The sequence below is a fragment of the Ceratosolen solmsi genome, unplaced genomic scaffold (assembly GCF_000503995.2).
Source record: "Ceratosolen solmsi marchali unplaced genomic scaffold, CerSol_1.0 scaffold57, whole genome shotgun sequence".
NCBI lineage: Eukaryota > Metazoa > Arthropoda > Insecta > Hymenoptera > Agaonidae > Ceratosolen > Ceratosolen solmsi.
Genome location: NW_011948427.1, coordinates 3,857,066 through 3,879,182, shown reverse-complemented (window position 1 = coordinate 3,879,182; position 22,117 = coordinate 3,857,066).

The following is a 22,117-nucleotide window of genomic DNA, read 5'->3' as shown; positions in this document are numbered from 1 at the left end:
TCTCCCACTAAAGTCTATACATTGTAATTCAGTATGATTTCGATGAAATTATGTTCGATCATTTTCTGGCCATGAATTACACATTTAATGAAGTGTACACGCGCTGGTGCATACATTTGATCGAATACATGAACATAATTCTGCATATAATTGAAATAATTAATCATTAATGATGATGCGATTCGGATTACATGGAATTTACCATGAATTTCTCTCGATTTAACGCTCATCTCGAAATACAGCGGCCGAATTGTTGTTTCAGGCTATTGTCTGAAAATAACGTTGAGAGTCGAATACCTAAGTATTGTAAGAACTTTGAGAGAACTGAGCGTAGAATGAGAGAATAAATACGAGAGAAGAGTGAAAGAATGAAAGGGAGAGATATGATAAATATTATTGCTAATTGAGTTACTCATCCAATCTATTCAAGAAATAATTGACGACTAATTAAATAAAATGAGCTAAAAAGATTATAATAATAAATACGTTTAAAAAATCAAGCGTATATATTGATTATTTGTATTTCAATATTTATCTACGTAGTTTATGTATTAAAAATATAATACACTGTATATATTTGACAATTGCTATTCAATATAACTATTATTAAAATATTAAATATTAACAGTTAATTGAATTATAAATTATTTAAAATTTTTCGATGCGCTTTATTCGAATAAAATTATTTGCTTTGTGATATTATTTAACAACTCTAAAATAACTATTGAAACAAAATTCTGTAATTGAACAATATAATATTTAATGAAATATTCAATTTAAATGTAATCATTTGACTTTTACAATAATGTAGGCCAAGTCTTAATTGCTAGGGATTTATAAATTATCACCTCTGCGATTTTATTTATTTTAACATTCCATTTCATTTATTTGTTGAAAGAAGGAAAGTATAATTTTTTTTAAATATTGAAAATTGATATTATTGAATTAATAGCTTACTGAATTAATAATTAATAACTATTGAAAATCAAATCTGAAGTAATATAAATAAACATTTTATTATTTAAATAAAATAAATAGAACAAATTAATATGTATCAGCATTTCAATAGTGAAAACGTACTTTAAAATATTTCTAACCAATATAGATTAATTAATATTTTTTTTATTATTATATATTAATAGCACTTTTAATATAAAAAATAAATTTCATTTTGCCATACAATTTTAATAACCATTTTCAATAAGACGAATATATTAATGGAGTACTTTGATTTGAACAAGTAAATTAATTTTTTGTTAATTAATTATGTAACCAAAGAAAATAATGTAACACCTTAAGACTGTTTTTATTAAAATTTCAAATTTTAATTAAAAAAAGAAGAAAAAATAAAAGAAACTCACAACTAAGCATAAACATATATAGTACGTAATTCGTATAATTTCATTTCATTTAAAGTTCTTACTTTACAGAAATGTTAAATAATTTTTATACATAATTTACATACAATGTGTATATTTCTATACGATATGTTTATTTTATTATTTTATATTTGTTCTTGAAACAAATATAATGTTTTTTTCAAAGCCTATTATATAATACAATTGAAAAATTTAGGGTAAAGACTAATATTTATTACAAAACGTTTGTATTTAAAAGAAAATATTGCTGGAAAATATAATAATACGAATTAACGAATTAAATTACAGGCAATTGTAACAGTAAAAAAAATACGTTTTAAAGAAAGCTTAATGTAAATGTAATGAAAAAGTAATTCTATTAATTGCAAATTTTTATTCCTGATGAATAAGATGCCTTGAATAAAATGAACATTGATTTACTTTCAGTTTTATTTATAATTTTAGATATTAATCAAACTAACTTTAAGTAATAAATTTTATATAATACCTTTATTTCGAAAAGAACTAGTTTTTTTTTTATTATTATGTAAAATAGTCAAAATGTAAATATTATTATTTTAATTGTGATGGAAAGTATAGTCTTTATCAAAATTTATCATTCGGTTTAATAAATATTGTACGCCCATTGTACAACAATGATACGTGAAAACTATGATAAATTTTAATATCCTTACTGCACTAGTATATTTATGATTTATTTTACCACGACCTTGAATTATATATAGGCCATACGTATAATACAATAATAATAGTATGATACTGGACAACTACATTATACATTCAGTTCAGTATTGATTATTCAAAAATTCAAAACTGACATTGAGCATGAGATTTAGTAATGTAAAGTTATTTATGATTTAGTTGTAATGCAATATTTTTTATCTATCGTTACTTATTTCTTGAATAATTGTTAATTTTGTAATAATAAGTAGAATATTGTCAATACGTATGTCAATAAATATTGTGAATTTATTCTTTTCAATATATTGACATTGCTTTTGAGCTTAAATTCGAGGCTTATAATTTATTGGAGTTACTAGATTAGTTGTTAATTAAACTAATAATATTATGATTAATTTTATAGAGTCGACTGTTATTGTAAGTGAAAATTTTATAGTTACAATATTTAGTAGACTAAAGCTTCAAACGTATAGATGATGAAAATCGTCTTTAAAATTTATTCAGTTCCCATAATAGTATTAAAATTTTAAAGCTATAATTTATTTAAAATTTATTAACATATTTCAGAACATATTTGATATTTGTGTAAATAATAATTGAGTTAACATAATTGAAAATGGTAATAAAATATATCAATATATTTATTGAGAAAGGAGAGTAATGGAGGTTATATCACGAGTTTAATTATAGGAATTGCGTTTGTATTAGCAACAGGGGTAGCAGATGCACATATCGGAAACTGCAGACATGCGCAGGTGGATGATCGGTGAGAGTTTATACATCAGGCCTGAACTTTAGTAAAGGTCATTCTAAGTTTAGGTCCCACCTGGTATCGTCAATTCGACATGTTCACGGGCGTATACATAAAGCAAAGGAGAATTGTTTTGGTAATGGATTTGGGGGACCGTCATGCGCGATTAGCTGCATACTTCTTTTTCATATAGATTATTTATTGATTTTGCTTTTTTTTTTGTTTGTTTTTTTTTTTTTTTTAAGTACATTTTCTTTCATTTCTTTCGTTTAGAATGCATAAAAATAGTATTTTTGTCACTTTTCTTTTACAGCTGATTATTTTGTCAAGCGTGAAATACCTATACAAATTAGCGCATAGCTATGTAAGGATTATTTAAATGATAAATTCTAAAATTCAAAAAGAAAACATTGCTTTTGTAATAATGTATAAGAATGTATAAGAATTTCATGAAATTATAAACATTGCTCATAATAGAATATAGAAGAACATTCTTTCACATATTGAAATAACTATCGTATATGTTTAAAGGCCAATAAATTCAAATTGATCCTATCAAGCAAGATCAATGTCATTCCATAATCTTTTGAAAGCTATGCTATCATGTGAAAATCTTTCTTAAATTTCTTAAAAATATAGATCGTTAATCATTTGTAGGATTAATAATCCATAAAGAGGCTTAAGAAGCAACAGTGATAATGGATTTTGCGAATAGCATTTCCAAGCACGTTTCTTATTAGCCACGCGCGTTGTGTAACGCGCGCAAAAAAAAAAAAAAACAAAAAAGAAAAAAGAAAAGAAAAAGAAGAAGAAAAGAAATGAAGCATTCCAGTCTGTAAAAAGGCGAAGGAAAAGTTGGTAGCATCGGCTGATAAGAATTGAAGTTCCGTGATAAGTATTCCGTAATAAGCAGCCTAGGAAGCATTAAAGGCTTCCCTATAATCTCGGCAATGAAATCACAGTAGTTGTCTCGATGTCCGTACGTTAAAAGAATTCCTGTTGGTAGCTTGGCAGCGATTTCGTTGCAGCTTTCCTTGACTTTCTTCCCGAGCAACGCGCTTGCAGCTTCGAAGGGTGACTTAAAATAGACGTCGCGCGAGCAATTAACTCTCCCTCTTCTTTTTCTCTGACTCTATCTGACTTTATCTATACCATTTTCTCATCCTTTTTCTTTCTTCAATGTCTATTCCTCTTGTAATAACGACTTATATATTTGCGTCTCTTTTATGTTTTATCTCAATGATTTATCTTCTCTTAACTTTTAAGATTCTGTCTTCGAGTTTTTTTGCATTTTTTCTTTTTTATGATGATTTTTTTTTGCCCATATGGCGGTACTTTGTAACTGTATATTACCGGCAATACGCTGGGAATTCATGTTGATATACGTATCACGTTTAACTTTGTCTGCGCACTATTTACATTTACTTCCTGCAATTTTTTACAGAGAAACTTTTCATACATTTCGATATTATTCAGACACGTCAAGCATATATATTTCAGTTAAATGGATGTCGCGAGTATGCAATACGATTAAGTATAACTTAAGCATTGACATTTCTACTATATATATATATATATATTATGTATTTGCAAAAAGTTAGAAAAGATATTATTTATTTGATAAACAATTATAACCTATATTTGGCAAACATAATTTTAAGTTTAATTAAAACAGTAACGAGTACATAAAAGTATTAGATATTGTACATTGAATTCATTTATTTATTATAGAAATTATTAATTGTCATAAGAGAGAGGGTAGAGCTAAAAATTACGTTTGAAATTTTAATGCAAACAAAAATATGTATAAAATTTAACAATTTAAAAGCTTAAATAAACTTTCACTAACTAGCTATTTTTTTATTTATTATTTTTAAAGTTTTAATTTTATTTTTTTATTTTTTTTTTTTTTACTAGGATAATATCATAAAATAATAATAATTAATAAGATATATATATATATACATATATATATATATATATAGTATAATATTCAATTACTTTAAACGTTTATGATTTTATATTAAATATTTTTATTTATTATATTTGAATTTTTTATCATTTAATATTTTCACATTGAAATTATAACTTTTTGAAAGCATAGTAGACGGTGTACACCCTATAGTCCCCTGTAAAGATTTATAGCTTCAATTTTTATTATTATTTTCATTATAGCGTATAAAACACAAATTTTAATAAAACGATACCAAGTTAGAATACACCAAAACAAATTGTACACGCCTCAATCCTGTACACAAAATTAAAATGCTAAAGCGAATAAAAAAGCGCATCTTCTAGAAGATTTATAACGTAAAGATTTCCCCATCTACTAGCTATTTTTCTTTTTCTTTGCGCATTTCTCTTAGAGCCTTTTTTCCCTCAACTTTAGACTTTTAGTTTCTTTTTATCGAGCAGAGCAAAAATACGCATTACGTATTTAAATCGGACCGAATACGAAGCCTCGCAAAAAATCACGCGCACACGACGACGTGTCAAGGCCCGACGTCTTTTAGCTCCATATCTCGAGCTTTTTCAAATAGGCGCGCAATTTTTCTCACTTTGAAAAGAACTGGAAACAATCGACGAATTTCATGTTGATTTAACGAACAATCAATATTAACGCGAACAAAATCAATGTAAATTAAAAATTTAAATACAAAGCTTATTATTTTAAATAATAATAACAATAATAACAATAATAACAACAAAATAATAGATTTTACGCATGAAATAATAGTTTGTAATGTAAATTAAAATTTCTCTTCTTTTGACGTTCTTGTTTTGGTGAACATTTTTACAAATACTAAGTTATTATATTTATATATTTATATATATATATATATATATATATATATATATTTTTTTTTTAACTATGTGTAAAGTATAAATGATAATATACAAAATATATAATGTTCTGAATATGGTCTTTTTACGTAAATAATATAGTTTTATTTTAAAAAATTTAAGGAATATATTGAGCTGAAAGTTTCCACTCATGAGTATATCAACAATTATTCTCTACAGTAGATCATTAATTTCCATAGCTCGTTGAATACCTAATCAAACACTTTAATAATAATAATGATTTATAATTTATAAAGTTAAGAGAAAGTAGTTCGCTAAATAACGTTTAATATGAAATGTCATTTGTTGAGAGGAAAACCGTTATTTAACAGTGCTGCTGTATGACACATTTTTAATACGAAGTTACAAAAGCAAAAAAAAAAATATATATATATATATATATATCTATAATATCGAGCTGAAATGTTGAAGTGCATAAATCAATCAGCATTGATATGTCCAATGAATTTATATGAGTTTTAGTACCTTTGGGATATATTTCAGTCAGGCATATATTCTTGTCGGTTGTTTATTATTAATATGTGCTTTGTTTTTGAAAATGGCAGAAAGTGCAAATGTTAAAAAGTCAAAAGTTCTCGCGCAGCAATCGTTAAGCATAAGGAACGAGATTCCGGGAATCGCAAAAAAAAAAAAACATTCTTCATTTCTGGAAAGAAGAAACAATGAATTGAATACTCGAAAGCCGACGGCTCGAAGGCTCGAGATAAATAGAAATTCAGATACATCTTTGTCGGACTAGCCAATGAAAGAGAAAACAGTCCAGGATATGCGTAGCGCAGTGATAAAGGATACAAAAGGCCATTCTTCCAGGTATCATTGGTGGGGCAAGAGAAGCTACGAAACCAATTCCCAGCAAGTAAATATAAGAGATAAAGGCGCGGCGACACTAAGGAAGGCGCGACTTTATCGCGGCACGCGACGCGAATGCGAAATTCCCCGGCAGCTGAAGTCCCGGTGAATGGACCCGTGGAAACGGCTCACAGCGAGCTATAAATACGGGGCTGATGAATGAAGTTTATGCGCCCCGGGCACTGTCGATGCTACCACGAGAACTTCAATTAAGCGGCCTCTTGCTTGAAAGTGGGAGACTGTTGAAGTCGGAGCCTCTCGTTCCTGGCAACTTACGAATAAGTTGGAAAGCTCCGAATGCAGGGCGAGAAAGGCCGCGAGAGGCGTTGATCTAGCAAGTCGAGCTTAGTTATCATGCGCTTCGCCTTGACAATTTGGACTGGTAAATCATGTGCGATGCTGGCTCGAATTGGCCTTCGAACATGGATTCGATTAGTTAGTTGAGTCAGGGATTAAAGCTGTGCACTGATGATTACGTGGAAGGTTATGAAAGAGTCTAGTAAGAATATTTTTAACCATGTATTACAAGCTGCAGTTATTTACAATTATTTTTGTATCTAATTGACAATGTTCCTATGTGATTACGTAGTAGTGCTTAGAATTTTTTTAATAAATTCAAATTAATTGATATGTATGTGAACGTTAATTGTAATTATTTGTTTATTTCAGAAATACATGTACTTTGGCAATTCATAAATTCACGTGAAGCAAGCATTTTCAACAATGGCTGTTGGTAAGTTTTCTTAGTATTAAATTTTCATAAGTCACATGATCCTCTCTTTAAGTCATAAGAGAAAAGTTGAACGTGAAAATTTTGATTAGTCGTCACGTCATTAATCATAAATATTCCGATAAAATACTTCATTTTTTTTATTATATTGCAAAATGAATGAGAATTTTACATATCATTAATCTAGAGACATCTTAATAATATTATGATTAAAAAGAATTATTATAATTAAAATTATCTAGACTCGAACCATAAAATTCAGTCGATATGATTGTGTATGTGCGTGCGTGCGTGCGTGCGTGCGTGCGTGCGTGCGTGCGTGTGTGTTTTGTAATAATTTATCAGACTACCACGACTTCACAAATATAAAACGCATAGTTTTCCTAAAATGAAATAAAACTCAAATATTTTTCAATGTACAATTATGTATATAGATGTATAGATGAATTTATAATTATAATTTTGCGGATAAAAAACTTAATTTAATGATATAATGATATTGTATTATGAATTTTTTAACGGCCTTTCTTTCTAATGTCTACATCGTTAAAACATCTGTACCATTATGTATTCTATAACATTGATCAAGTGAATAAAATTAATTAACCATCATGAAAAACTTTTATTTTGTAAAAACCGAGGAAAATGTAATAAGTAGTAATGCTAATTCAAAACAATATTACAGTAATGTGTTTATGTTAAAAATAAAGGATATAAAAGTTTTTAGTATGTCAATATTGATCTTATACCTTGGTCACTGTCTTCACCTTGTTACATATGAAATTTTAATAGCACTTACTTTACCATTATTAACATTTTTAAAAAACTTTCTACGAAAATCCCTTTTATTGTGTAAAATAAGTTAAATTTTTTCCTGGCTAATCTCCATTGAGAATCTGATAAATTTCGCTCATATTCTCATGATATTGAAAAATTTGTAAAAAGCTGCACGACAAAGTCCTCGGTGATTTAAACTCGGCACCGCTCGTACATTGGATTAAAATTAACAATTGTTATGGGGCCAAATAAACTAGCCGTCGTAAGGAAATCTTGGCATTATGTGCGATGCTATTTAAAGGCTCATTTTGTTTTTCCTGTTTACTCTGTGTTCGCTGAAACACATTAGTCGAGTGCAGGGCTAATTCATCATGCAGCTCAGGCCGATGCAACACCAATGTCCGAATCGATCGCGTACGCAGTCCTAATCACAGCTTACGTACAAACAGCGCCGCTTTATGCATTCGGAAGAAAATAAAAATGCCAAATACGACATCCCCTGATACACCTGTCGTCCGTCTCCGCGATTCTAAAGGCCGTGAGGGATTTAACAATAAGGCGAGCGCGCGTTTACGGTCTATTCTATTTTCCCTCGCACGGTATCCTCGCGCATATCCACTTCCTCCCTTCCAAATGATCAGCTCGACGCATCCTCAGCACATATCTGCAATTCCCACCCACGCGCACTTTACGGCTCTCTTACGCTCTGCAAAGTCAATCCGGTGCATGTTAAACACGTGCCTAGTGCGCATAATCACGTACCTCCCTCGCCTTTTGCGTCATTCTCTTCTTTTCTTATCCTTTTTTCTTGGGCACTTTTCATTCCTTCTTCTATGTTTCTCATCGGTTCTCCATCTAACATCCCTTTCATTTTCCTTCCTCAACCATTGCCAGACAACACAGTTTCTTCACAGTTTCTTGCGTTTCATTCTTAATTTCCTTCTTTATATGTCTGGCTCTGTGTATGTATGTATATACATATATATATATATATATATATATATATATATATATACGTAGGCCTATACACATGTATAACTATAACGATTAGTTATGCTTCCCAGTGTTGAGTGTTATAGGACGATGTGAAAAATTACGAACGAAGAATATTTTTTAACGCTAAAAATTGAGTAATAATGACAAATGTTTTTAATAAACTTTATAACGATTTATATATTCTTATCTAACCGGAATATAATCATGATAAATATCTTGTTAATACTTGAAATCTTATGAAAATTATATTTGAATAAATTTCACATTCAAATTTAATAAAAAATTTTGTTTTCCAAATATATTAGAAAATTTAATAAACTGTTAAAAAAAAAATTTCATACTATTTTTATAACTTCCAAATATTAATCAATCTAAATTATTAAAGATATAGAAGACAAAATAGTTTATATTTTACTTTTTATATTGTTTTATATTGGTTTGGGAATCACACAAATATTTTAGAATTACTTAAATTTAGATAAAATATAAAATTCGTACGATGAGAATAAATAACGTTGTCAGATTCAAAAGAATTTAAAAGAATATTTATGCTGCTCAAATTTATAAGTTTGAATATCAATCTTTAAAGTAGCTTTATAGAAAGTATTGTTATAACCTTGTAAAAGCAAAAGTTCCAAAGATAAAGTTTAATATGAAATGTAGAGTAATAAAGCTAGTAAATTACCAAATCATGTAAACGGTTATCCGGTATGTAAACCACTTCCAAAGACAACTTCAAAGTTATGTTTTTCTGAAGAGGTACAAAATCATGAGTAATTTGTGTAAGGGTAGGATAAAAAGAGATAAGAAATTTCTTTGATCTACCGTATTGTAGAGAATACGATGAATGCGGCTGAAGAAAATCTTTGTAGTCCTTTAGTAATCAGATAGTACTCAGAGTGCGCCTTTGATCCTTGTACAAGTACTTTGAAATAGGACCATATCTGTTTAATATAAGTCTTTTAGGCAATTTTATGGTTTAAGAATGTGTAATGCACTTTTAAATATTGAACATTTGAAATATCATTATACATTCAATTCAATATAGAATCGCATAATTCATACTTACGATAAATATTATTATTATTATTATTATTATCGTGAAATTATTTTTACTTGATATATTGTTTAATTATTGAGGGATTTTAAATACATACTCATAATAAAATTACATTATAATAATATGAATTTCTAATTGATTAATATAATCTAAAATTATAATTGCTAATTGCAATAAAGCGACAATAAATAAATACAAAAAAGATTCGACAGTCTTATTTTATAATTACAAAATTCTAATCAAGGCATATATATATGGGCGTCAATGAAAAAACAAATAAAAAAAAAAAAAAAAAAGATTAGGTGAAAAATTCATAAAGCTTTCTTAATTCAAAACAGTTGCTGCTGCAACATTTCCGGTGTGGTGCACGCATCTCTCTTCACTTTTTTCAATTTTTTCTAACCCCCTTTCCTCTCCAATTCATCCACGTGTATTTGTCGGCACATAATCTCGCTTCGCGTACTTATTCAGCTCCAACAGACAACATTGTATAGAGCAATAAAAAGAGAAAAGTACGAAAATTTAATATACAATGCAACGTCCGGTACCCTTCATTCCTTCGACTGTCTCTCTTCTACTGTAACTTTCTCGCCCTATTTTGCTGACCTTTACTTTTTTCATTTGGCCCTTATATGAGTTGGTATTAGAAACGTAATAGCCATATTAAACTTACTGGCTACTATTTACATATGCACACACGCGCGGGCGCGCACACATACGCATTTACATATTTATAAAAAGCCGTACCATACAAAAACGCACTTCTAAATATGTTCTCAAGCGTTTGAATATAATAGAGAAAATATTATAATTTCTTTTAATTTACAGAATAAAATGTCATACTCTATAATATTATTTCAATGACAATTAGAACAATAAATAAATTTGTAATAGATAGTTCATTTGTGCGAAAATTGCATTTAAAAGTAGAATATTCGAGCATTAAATGTATAATGCTCGAAATCAAGTTGACAAATAATTGTTGAATAAATAAACCATAAATTCCTCACATTTTTTCTCCTCACATTTTCACATTTAAACGAATTCAAAATACTTCAAAATATTTCTACGAGACGAAAAAAACAAAAATAAATTTTAAAAATAGGACAGATAAATAAAACAAAATTATTACAATATTATATATTAGTGACAGTTAATTAAAGCAGCATAATTTAAATTAAAGGCTCTTACTAATAACTATACTTCCATAAACAAAAAATAAAATACATTTAAATTAATTAAACGATATGTATATTTTCAAGTGTATACATCATTTACACTACTAATTACAGTCCAATTAAGAAATAAAACCCAGTAACTTCCTCTCTAAGTGAAATAATTAAAAAAACAACCATAGAACATAAAAGTCCTTTCCGACTGATAATAAAAGGAATACATACAAGCCAACATGAAACAAAGCCCTCTCAATTCGCAACAATTGACCTTAATTATGTTCGCGTGTATTCTATAATGAAAAAGAACGTTAAAAAAATCATACTTTAAAGTACAATGTCGACGTCATTTTTTCGCATTCAAATAGTTTTGGATTTGCCATTTACTTTATTATCAATCGCTTAAAACCGTATTCGGTTAGATTATATAAATAAGAAATTCATTTATTATCATATCTTATTCAGTTGTTTTTCTACTCTACAATCGTTATAGTATATTTACTTTAAATAGAATATGTCACTTTTTAATAATATTATATACCTCAACCGTAACTTCTGCATGTTTATGAATAATTATAGTGGTTTTTACACAATTTTAAACGCCCTGATTATAGACATTTTAGTTGATTCGCTTAGAAGTAATAGTTTAATTTGAAAAATGGGTACATTTAAATTGCATTTATAAAGAAGTTTATATGCATGTATGTACATTATAGCGGATAACAGAAGTACGAAAATATAAATATAATTCGAATTTAGGTAAAATATTGGCTAACCAAATAATAAAAATTAATAATTATGAATACATTAAATAATTAACTCAATAATTAAAAAAAAAAAATGGAACGTAATTTTCATAATAGCATTTTAAAAGTGATTCATGTAATATAGATAATCAACCACTTGACATTATTCTTAAAACTTTTTTTAATAAAATTATTTATACATATGTGTATGTGCATGCGTAGGTGCATATGTTTATTTATGCTTTAAAACTACTGTTAATTAGATGACGATTAATTTCATCTATTGAATGCATCTTTTTAATAGTACATAAAACAACAAAGTATAGCATTTTAATGCAATTTAATTCTTTCCAATATATCAGTATCATATTATATGGATTTTAAAAAAAATTACGAATATTTTTATCCTTACTACATTATTCATTTTATTCTATATATAAATACAAATGATTAGAATTTTAAAAATTATTTTATTAATTTATTAAATATTTTTAATTATGAATTGGTATTCTTTAATTTATTATAAACTTGATATTAATTATAAATTAAATTTTTATTAAATTTATATTTTTAGTATTAGTCAATTTAATTTGAAATAATTTATAATAATCTAGTATTAAAATAATAAACAAATTTTAGATAATCATTACTATTTTGTTATGCATTTAGAGAAAGATTATTACCGGTAATGAGCATTATATGTTTATATCAAAAATATAAATATAAATGTGAATTTCATAAACATTTTAATTATAGTCATATTGAACTATACATTATTTCTTATTTATAAATATTGATTAACATCAAAACCAATATAATTTCAAATGCTAATATTATATGTTACGCCGTCCCTTTGGGTATCAATGACCAATGATCAAATAGATAAGAACTGTTCGCTATGAAAATTCCAATTAAGAAATATGAAAGTGAAATTGCTCCATAAACTAATGGAATAATAATAATAATAATAATAATAATAATAACAATAATAACAGATCGTAATTTTAATATGACTCGGGAAAGCTTGCGATGACTACAAGTTCGTTAAATGCATGAATGAGCACAGCTACATTATCCAACATTTACTATTTCTTACTATTAAATACTCAGAAACGGCATTGTCTTAAAATCTTCTGTCGCAAATGCATTATAGGTATACGACAATAATTCCTCGCCCTCATTTTTATAAGCTTCCAAGAACGTTTTTCCCTCCATCCACAGATAATCCATCGTACTTCTCATTGCGTGCCGGCGACTCATCAGCCAACATTGGGAGCCCGACCGCCAGCTCCCAGGGGACGATGCCGATGACGCGCAGCCTGGGTGGCCTCTTTCGACGTAACAAAAGTTCCAACAAAATAACGAGCAATCGGTATGCGCGGGAACAGCCCAGGAGCCCCATTACCAGCGTCGGCTGCCAGAGGAGGAGCTTCAGGAATCTCTTCAGATCGGCGAGCGCCAGTGCCGACTGCGAGAAAACGAGGCAGTTCCTCAAGGGAGAGCCGCGGCCCTCCGATGTTGCACCCCCGTCACCGTATCTCAATAGCAGGTGGGTCGTTAATGAGGATTTAAAGCGAATACGTAAGACTCATTTCTAGTTCATGCTCCAATTTTAAAAAAATAATTACATTCTCAACCTTCCCTTTCTAAAACGGTTAACTATATATTTTACCACGATTGTAAAATTCGTAGCAAATATTTGCATAACGAGCATTGCAATTTAATAATCCTTTTGATATGTATGTAAAATTCATTCGCCAATGTATATGTTACCTGAAATATTATATATAAAAACAGATTTAAGTGAAATAAACGTTATAAAAGTAAAATCAAATGTCCATGAAGAAATGTATGTGCACGTGCACACGCTCGTATATCTACTACATTTACTAACTTTTAAATTTAAATCTTCCGCTAATGAACGTAATTTGTTGAAAAGAATCGACAAACGACAGCTTATCTAATTAAAAAAGTTTTTATAACTTAGTTGTATGCATTGTAATCAAAACTTTTTCAAAAATTATTATGAACGAAATCACCGCTCTCTTTTATTATTTTCGAACATTAGACATTATACAATTAGAAAGTCATTTTCAAATTTCGTATAATCGAATATAAATATATTTGTTTAACTTTTCATTAAAAGCTTTTACATAAAATATCATAAATTGTATCCTTTGTTTTTTGATAATCTTTGAATTCGAAAAACTAACATTTACAATTGATAATTGATAATCATTAAAATAACTACCATTAGTGAGTAAATGAAGCCAATAAATGTTATTAAAATTGGAGATTATATTATTTAAAATAAATTTCAAGTAATTATTTGGAGTTTAACCTTATAAATATGTAATGTATAATATATTATTGATTATTCTGAATACCGTAAAATATCGTTTAATGGTAAACACTGTTTCCAAAGCAAAACACAACAGTTCATAAGTATTTTTTATCCAATCTAGACAAGAAATAATGTTTTTTTCTTATTAATATTACGTAAGTTGCGTATCTTACTTTTTGACGTTGAATATTTGTATTAAATAATTCAATATGAACGATGAATTCATATAAAATACTTGGATTAAATTCCCTCTTGAATACAAAATGACAATTTGTGTACGCTCTTATAAAACTACACTGCGTTAGAACTTGTAAATCCATCCAGTAACTTGTAAACGTTAAATAAAGTTTATGTAATGTACCTATTTCAATATATCAGCGTGTTAAATATCAATCTTCTTTTATTTTATATTTGCTCATAAACAAATATTTGTTAATTGTTGATGATACATTTTTTTTAAACAAAAAAAAAAAAAAAAAAAAAAAAAAAAAACTATTTTGATCTCAACTGCGAAATTAAGATTAATAGGAAAATATTATTTATTTAAACTACATAAACTATACGGAGCTTATAAAAGTAGCTACCTATAAATAAATAGAAGTTTATTCTATTCTAAGTTATTATCGTTCAATATTTTAGATTTATAATCTGACCAAAGTGCAAAAGTTGTAGGTACTGCATAGTTATTAATATAATACTACACTTATCTATCGAAATATTAGACTTATCCAATGATAGACTTATACACATAGAAAAATGCTCTTTGTACACAATGTAAATATACAAAATAGTCAATAATGTTATCTGCCTGATGTGCTGCTGCATTCATCTTTATTGGAGCATAGCACAGAGAGTTTGTAAGCGACACGCGAATAAGTCAAGGCCTTCCAGGTATTCCATACTAACTAGCTTCAATGGTATAAGAGTGTCCACCCCTTTCCTCCCTCCCCCTAATCGCAGCCACTCGTTCGTCAATAAATTCGCGCAAAATCTCATGGTCCATTAAACGCAGATCTCACGCACACTCGGAGAGCGGCAGGTGCAAAGTGGCACGGCGACGACTGCCCAAGTCGACGAGCGAGCTCCTGAATGTCGACATGATCTTCTGCGGGCTGTCATCCGAGGGTGGCGCCGCGGTGCTACCCCGACGTACCGAGGACAACGATTATTATCGCTTCGAGCGTAATTCGGAGTGCGGAAGCGAGGCGACCGTCGCAACCCTACCGTTAGACGACATCGAGGATGCCCGGAGCTACTACAATCTCACGGCCACGTTTCCTAGCTTGGTCAGTTTGCTCAGTTACTTGTCAAATACGGTTGCTCTTGATTTGTTTATTTATTACTGAGTCATTGGCAGTCGCGATAACTTTTTGCGTGAAAGTAGCTCTGTCACGTGGCGAAACATGAGTCGGTCGGTCGGTCGGTCGTCGTCTTCGTAGTCGAGCCTTAAGGCAATTCCTTCGATATGCTCGAGACTTGAATACATTACCTTTCTCGTATTTTATCGTGGACCTATTTTCTGCGATATTAATAAGTCCTTTGAATAGTAGATGCTCGAGTTTTCTATCTAAATTAGTTCAGCTCGAACATTGGAATATTTCATGACAATTCTCAAACAAAGGATTCGCTTATTCAAAACTTTATACTGATAAAATAAAATATATATAAAAAATATTGTCGCAATAAACTATCAGCCACGTGAAAGATTCTTTTATTAAATCAACGTATGTTATAATATTAGTACTTATGAGAATTTGCAAATTACGCTCCTAGGGATAAAGGCTAAAAAATTCAATTTTATTTATTTCGAATTCATTTTCTTAATTAATTATTTTCACTTTTGACTTTATATATTGAATGTTAAATATTGATTCCGTCAATCTGAAAGCTTAATGCTTTCAAGATTTTATTTAAAAGCTCATAAAAATGTCGTTGTCATTCAAGCTTATGACATACTCTAACCATTTTTTTTTTTTTTACATTTTTTCCCTCTTTTTAATTATACCGTAATAAACATTGTTGGTCAAATAAATCCAAATGAATCACGTTCGAGTGAACCACGTTTTTCAAATGAAACATTCTTATAGTTAAATTATTAAAAAAAATTTTATATTGTGATGGAAAACATTTTATGATTTAATGTAAGTTAAAAAAAAAAAATAAATATATAAAAATAATAACGAATCGATGTATTTATTCGTATGTGACTTCCCTGTATTTCAAAAACTTTAATAATACACTTTTAATAAATTTATGAGTAAAATACAATATAAATTCTGGTCGTTCATTCATAACTCATCACATTTTCAGAATTAAGACTTTATTTAAAAATGTCGCATTAATGTTAAGAAAATATTATTAATCTCATTAAATCCAATGTCGCGTTGTAATAATTTTGATAAGGGTATCGCTATTCTCATGGACTTTCGATCGATAATCTTCATGTTCCAAAATAGGGAAGTCCCATGTACTCGAGCATGGGCAGGCGAAAACAGCAGCAACAGCACCAGCAACAGCAGCAGCACCACCACCACCAGCAGCAGCAGCAGCAGCAGCAGCAGCAGCAGCAGCAGCAGCAGCATCAGCAGCAACAACAACAGCAGCAACAACAACAGCAGCAACGCCGTCAACGTCGACATTCGATAGGCACATTCCTCGAGAATGAGAGATGCTCATTAGCAGCGCTTGAAATGGGATCATCACGTGACGTCGTAGACCATGTGGACGATTACCCGAAAACTGCTAGATCGTTAAAAATCGATAGATTTGGTGAGTGGATACTTGAATTAATTTTCATATTTTACTTGATCACTGTATTACAAAGTAGTCGGGCTAGTGAAAGCTCAAGTTTGTAAAAACTCTTTAAACTTCAAATAAAATGCTGGAAAATAGATACTTAAGAAAGTATTTTTGCAATAAAACTATTAATTATGACTTTAGACCTACTTTTCGGATTATAAATTGCTACATATTCACAAAACTTATTTAAAGAACTTTTTTGGTCGAATGCCAAAAATTATTCTTAAGAATAAAACTATATTTACACTTGCATAAGTGTAGATAATTCAATCAAGTAATTGAGCTTAAATAGGTAATAATATGCGTGTTTGTATGTCAGTATTTTATGTATTGTTTCTTGAATATATTTTATGTATTGTTGATAGAAAGATTCAAAACCATATTTATGAAAAGAAATACTTGGAGTTGAAAATGATTTTGATGCAGCCTTTCGAAAAACAATTTAAACTTTTAAGATAAATTTCAATAAATATGGTCTTTCTGCAAATATTAACCGAAAAGATTCTAAAAATGTTAGCTTAGATTAAGATTAAATATATAATTTATAAATAATTTAGGTATACTACGCAATGAAATATATCCTCTTTAATTGCATTAAATTTATATTTTAATTACAATTTGATATGAGGACAATAAATCCAGTTTCCGACTTATTGAGAATACAATGAAAATATAGTCTGTGATAATAAATGTAAAATGATAGAGGGATATGTTGCAATAGAATATAAATAATGGAATATAGAAGATAATAATTATTATCAAAATTATTGTTTCAAGTGGAAAAGAAATTTTCTATGAAAATTGAAAATAAACACAAATTTTCTATCGATCATAAATAAATTCGGTAATATTTCATTTATTTTTATTTGTTGGCGAATTTTTAATTATTGCATTGAAACCTACGACATTAATTAATTTGTCACTTTTCTGAACGATAATAGCGTAATTATTGACAAGAAGCACATTGTATAATATTGAATTGATATAATATAATTTCAATAATTATGTTAATATTAATCGCTGACATCTTTTTTTTTCAATGATTTTATTCTCGATATGATTTGACTTTTTCTCAACTTCATTATTATCATTTAAAATAAATAAATAAATACATACATATTATCATTAAAAATAAAGATGAGTTGTATGCGTATCTTGAAATCAATTATATTACATAAATTGTGATCAAATACAGTAAGTACAGATAGAATAAAAATTTTAAATACTATATAACAATAATAATAATAATAATAATAATAATAATAATAATAATAATAGTATTCAGAACATTTTAAATATTAAAGGGACATTTCTATTTGAAAAGTTTATAAAATTTAGGCGCTATATATTTGTTATTTGTTAAATACTTGTTATGTAATTGAAATTGTTAAAGTTAGTAAAATATTGTTGAACAACTCAAACTATTAATTTTCTCGTTTATCAAGCCAACTGATTTATACGTGTAAGATAAAATTTCTCACGTCAATGACCTTCGTCAAGCCCGCATAATCAATACACACACACACACGCACGCACGTACGCACGCACGCGCGCGCGCGCGCACACACACACACACACACACACACATTAAAAATGAACATATTAGAATGTAATAAAAATAAAAATAGAAAATAAAGATACATGTGTAAATTTGTGAAAGAATTGAGTGAATTATACAATATTTATTAAAAAGAAATTGAGATGATTTTTTGTTTGTTTGAAGTTTGAAATCATGCGTGTAAACGTCTAAATCTACTCGCAATAGATAACAAAAGAAGTACGAATGATTAATATATACCCTTTGTATCAATAATTACTATATTATATGCAGGAAATGTTATTTTAAGACTGTCAGTTAAAAATTCGATTACAATTAGAATGATTTAATTTCAGATTTCGCTCCGAGAGCATAGCAATTGCGCAATAATATGTTTAAATTGGAAGCTAGCGACATCTTCCGTTCATTGTCTCATTTGGCATCCGGAAACATAATATTTACGATGACATCTAACTTATTTATTTATATTTTCGCGAACATTTTAAGTTAATAATGTAAAAGAAACGTCAAACAATTCAATTTTATATCAACACACTGTACGGTAAAATGTTTAATTAACATCTTGGAAATTGTGTCTTAAATATATACTATATGAATATATTGATATATCTATTTAGAATAAACGAATAGTTCAAGTAGAGACACCTTTCCTAAAATAACTGTATTTTTTTTTTATTCTTTAATGATCTTACATAACTTGAGTATTAGTTCGTCTGCACAACACGTTTGCCTTTAGACAATTGTATTGCACCGTGAAAATGACACTTCTCTATATTTTTTAAAGAATATTTCCATTCTTGTTTTTTAATATGTCGGAAAGATATGATATTTACTAAGTAATTTTACCATGAATTCAAAGTGCTCGATATAAAATCTAAATAAGCAAATAAGAACCTTGAATTTCTTTGAAAAATCTTATTCGCAACACCATATAGCGAAGACAAACTTTATATCTTCCCGCATAAATTCCAAAAATAGGAGCTACGCTACCTTAAAATTCACCGTAACTGCGCATAACCACTCCACCCTCACCTCTAAATATACAAAACAGGCCGGCTCATTCTCCTTTCTGAGATTTCGCGAATGACAGACGCGCATATGCGCACGTATATGTTTAAGGATAGAGAGAAACAGAGGTTCGCACACAAAGGGAACAGGTCCCCCTCCAATTCAACTATTTCTGCACGCAGTTTATACGCCCTCGCACGACTTTTTATTATTTTTACGTCCCCTTCCATTGCGCATTTTCACTGGTACGTCGACTTCCTAAGACGACGTGCAGACACCAAGACGCAGCTTTCCTCTCTATTTTTATAACTCTTGCTCACATACACACACACACACACACACTCTCTCTCTCTCTCTCTCTCTCTCGTAGCTCTTGAGATCCTCTGCTGTCATTACTTTATGCAAAGCTACAGATATCCTTTTACGCGGTTACACATTCATATTAATACTTCCGTATATTGAGGTGAATAGTCTTTAAGGTTCTAAGAAAGTGAAAATCAACTATGAAAGCTAAAAGTAAGTGCTCTACGAATGTTTCAAAATGGAATTCCATTTATGTTGCATTAAACTTTCGCTATTTATAATCGTTTACAAGTTTCAATATAATCGTGTGATTTATTAAATTAATATTTTTAGAGTTTGATAACTGTGTAAAATATTGATTTAGTTTAAGCTTGTCGCTGTTTATGAATATGTAATAGTTAAATTACGCGAAGTTACATTATAATATTAATGAAACCAGTGTTAATAAATCACAATGAAATTCTCCATTTAATTTACGTCGACGGATCGAATATTACCGTTAATCATTGAATAAATATTATCTCGTGACTTTTCGAATGAAGAGAAAAATAATTTATTTGATTCTTTGGTTTTACGTTAATGCCCATTTAGATATTTTCTTCCAACAAGGACCGAATAAATCATGTCGATAGTGTGAATAAAATGTTAAAGTGATACCAAGTAGACTCTGCAAAAATATTATGGATGGTACATTTCATAAAAAAAAATAATAAATACAAAAATAGCCATGGTATTGCTTTGATTAACAATAAATATATGAAAATTTTGGATTTCCTATCAATATTTGTGCATTTTTAATTTAACACGATTAAAAATCTTTTATCTCAAATACTTTAGGATATAATTATTTGGTTAGCCGAATTTCTTTTTTTTTTTTATACCTTCATTAGCTTTCTGTAGTATAATCGCTTATAAGCAAACAAATGAGATTAAACGTCGAATTTTAAATAATTGCACGTTCAATTTATCTCATCCGCCGGTGAGAAAAAGTGTAAATTAGCATAAATTCACAGTTAATTTTCTCCTACGATATAATGCATAGGCATAAATCACATTCTCCCCGTAGCCGCGTTGCAACGTTCACACATTCCCTCCGAGAACGGCCGAAATTACGTTCAGCCGCGCTGCAACAGAGACGATAAACTACACTGTCGCGTGCCCCATACATTACAATAGTCGAGCACTTTTCCGTTGTCATGTTTCGCGACAATTAATTAATCAAGGCAAAGCTGGTTCTTTGAATGTGACGAAAGCGAACATCGATTGAATTATTTTACGAGCATTCTTTTACTAAACAAGTACTGTAGAATAATTAATTTATTGTCTCTTTTCGTACTGCTCTCGGGCGTGAATATTATATTGTACATTGCATTGATTATTTGGAAGAAGAAGGTGCTTTCTAACAATTGTTTCGACGATCGTTCGTATTTAATGTTTCTTAAAAAAAATTTTTTAACCGTAAATAGCATAGTTAACGAGTGGAGTTGCGGTTTTATTTTAGGAAACTATCGATGCCCGCGAATTTTCATAGAAATGTTATCAGAAAAGCTTGATTCCACTAATGTTCGCGCAAATTATATCGAAATATCATTTACACGAAGAAAACGTATTTAAAACAATTTCGTAGCCATTGAGATAAAAAATAGCGGGACGTAAGATTTTTTCCCGACAAACAAGCTTTATTTTAAAATGTATTTAATAGGCAGCAAGTAAGGTATACAGTAAAGGATGAAGCTGCATGACTGTGTGAGGAAATAAACAAAACGAAGACAGAAAAAATGAAAGCAAACATACCGACGAATGATTCATCATCGTTGTCGGTTTTAATTGGATAATCGAGTACAGGGCCCAATTTTTCAAAGGGACGAGGGTCAGTCAGGCACCAAGAGATGAACGCGAGCCGCGATGTTTGCCATATTTGAAGAAATGAAAGTAAGAAACTCGAAAGCTATTAGGTGTATATATATTCACAAATATAGCAAAATCAAATAAATAAATCCGGATAACCTGATGCATTGGATGGATATCGATCGATAGTGTCTTATAGTTTATCCATACACAATAGCTATATTGTGCGAGGGATAGTCTTTTCTTAACTT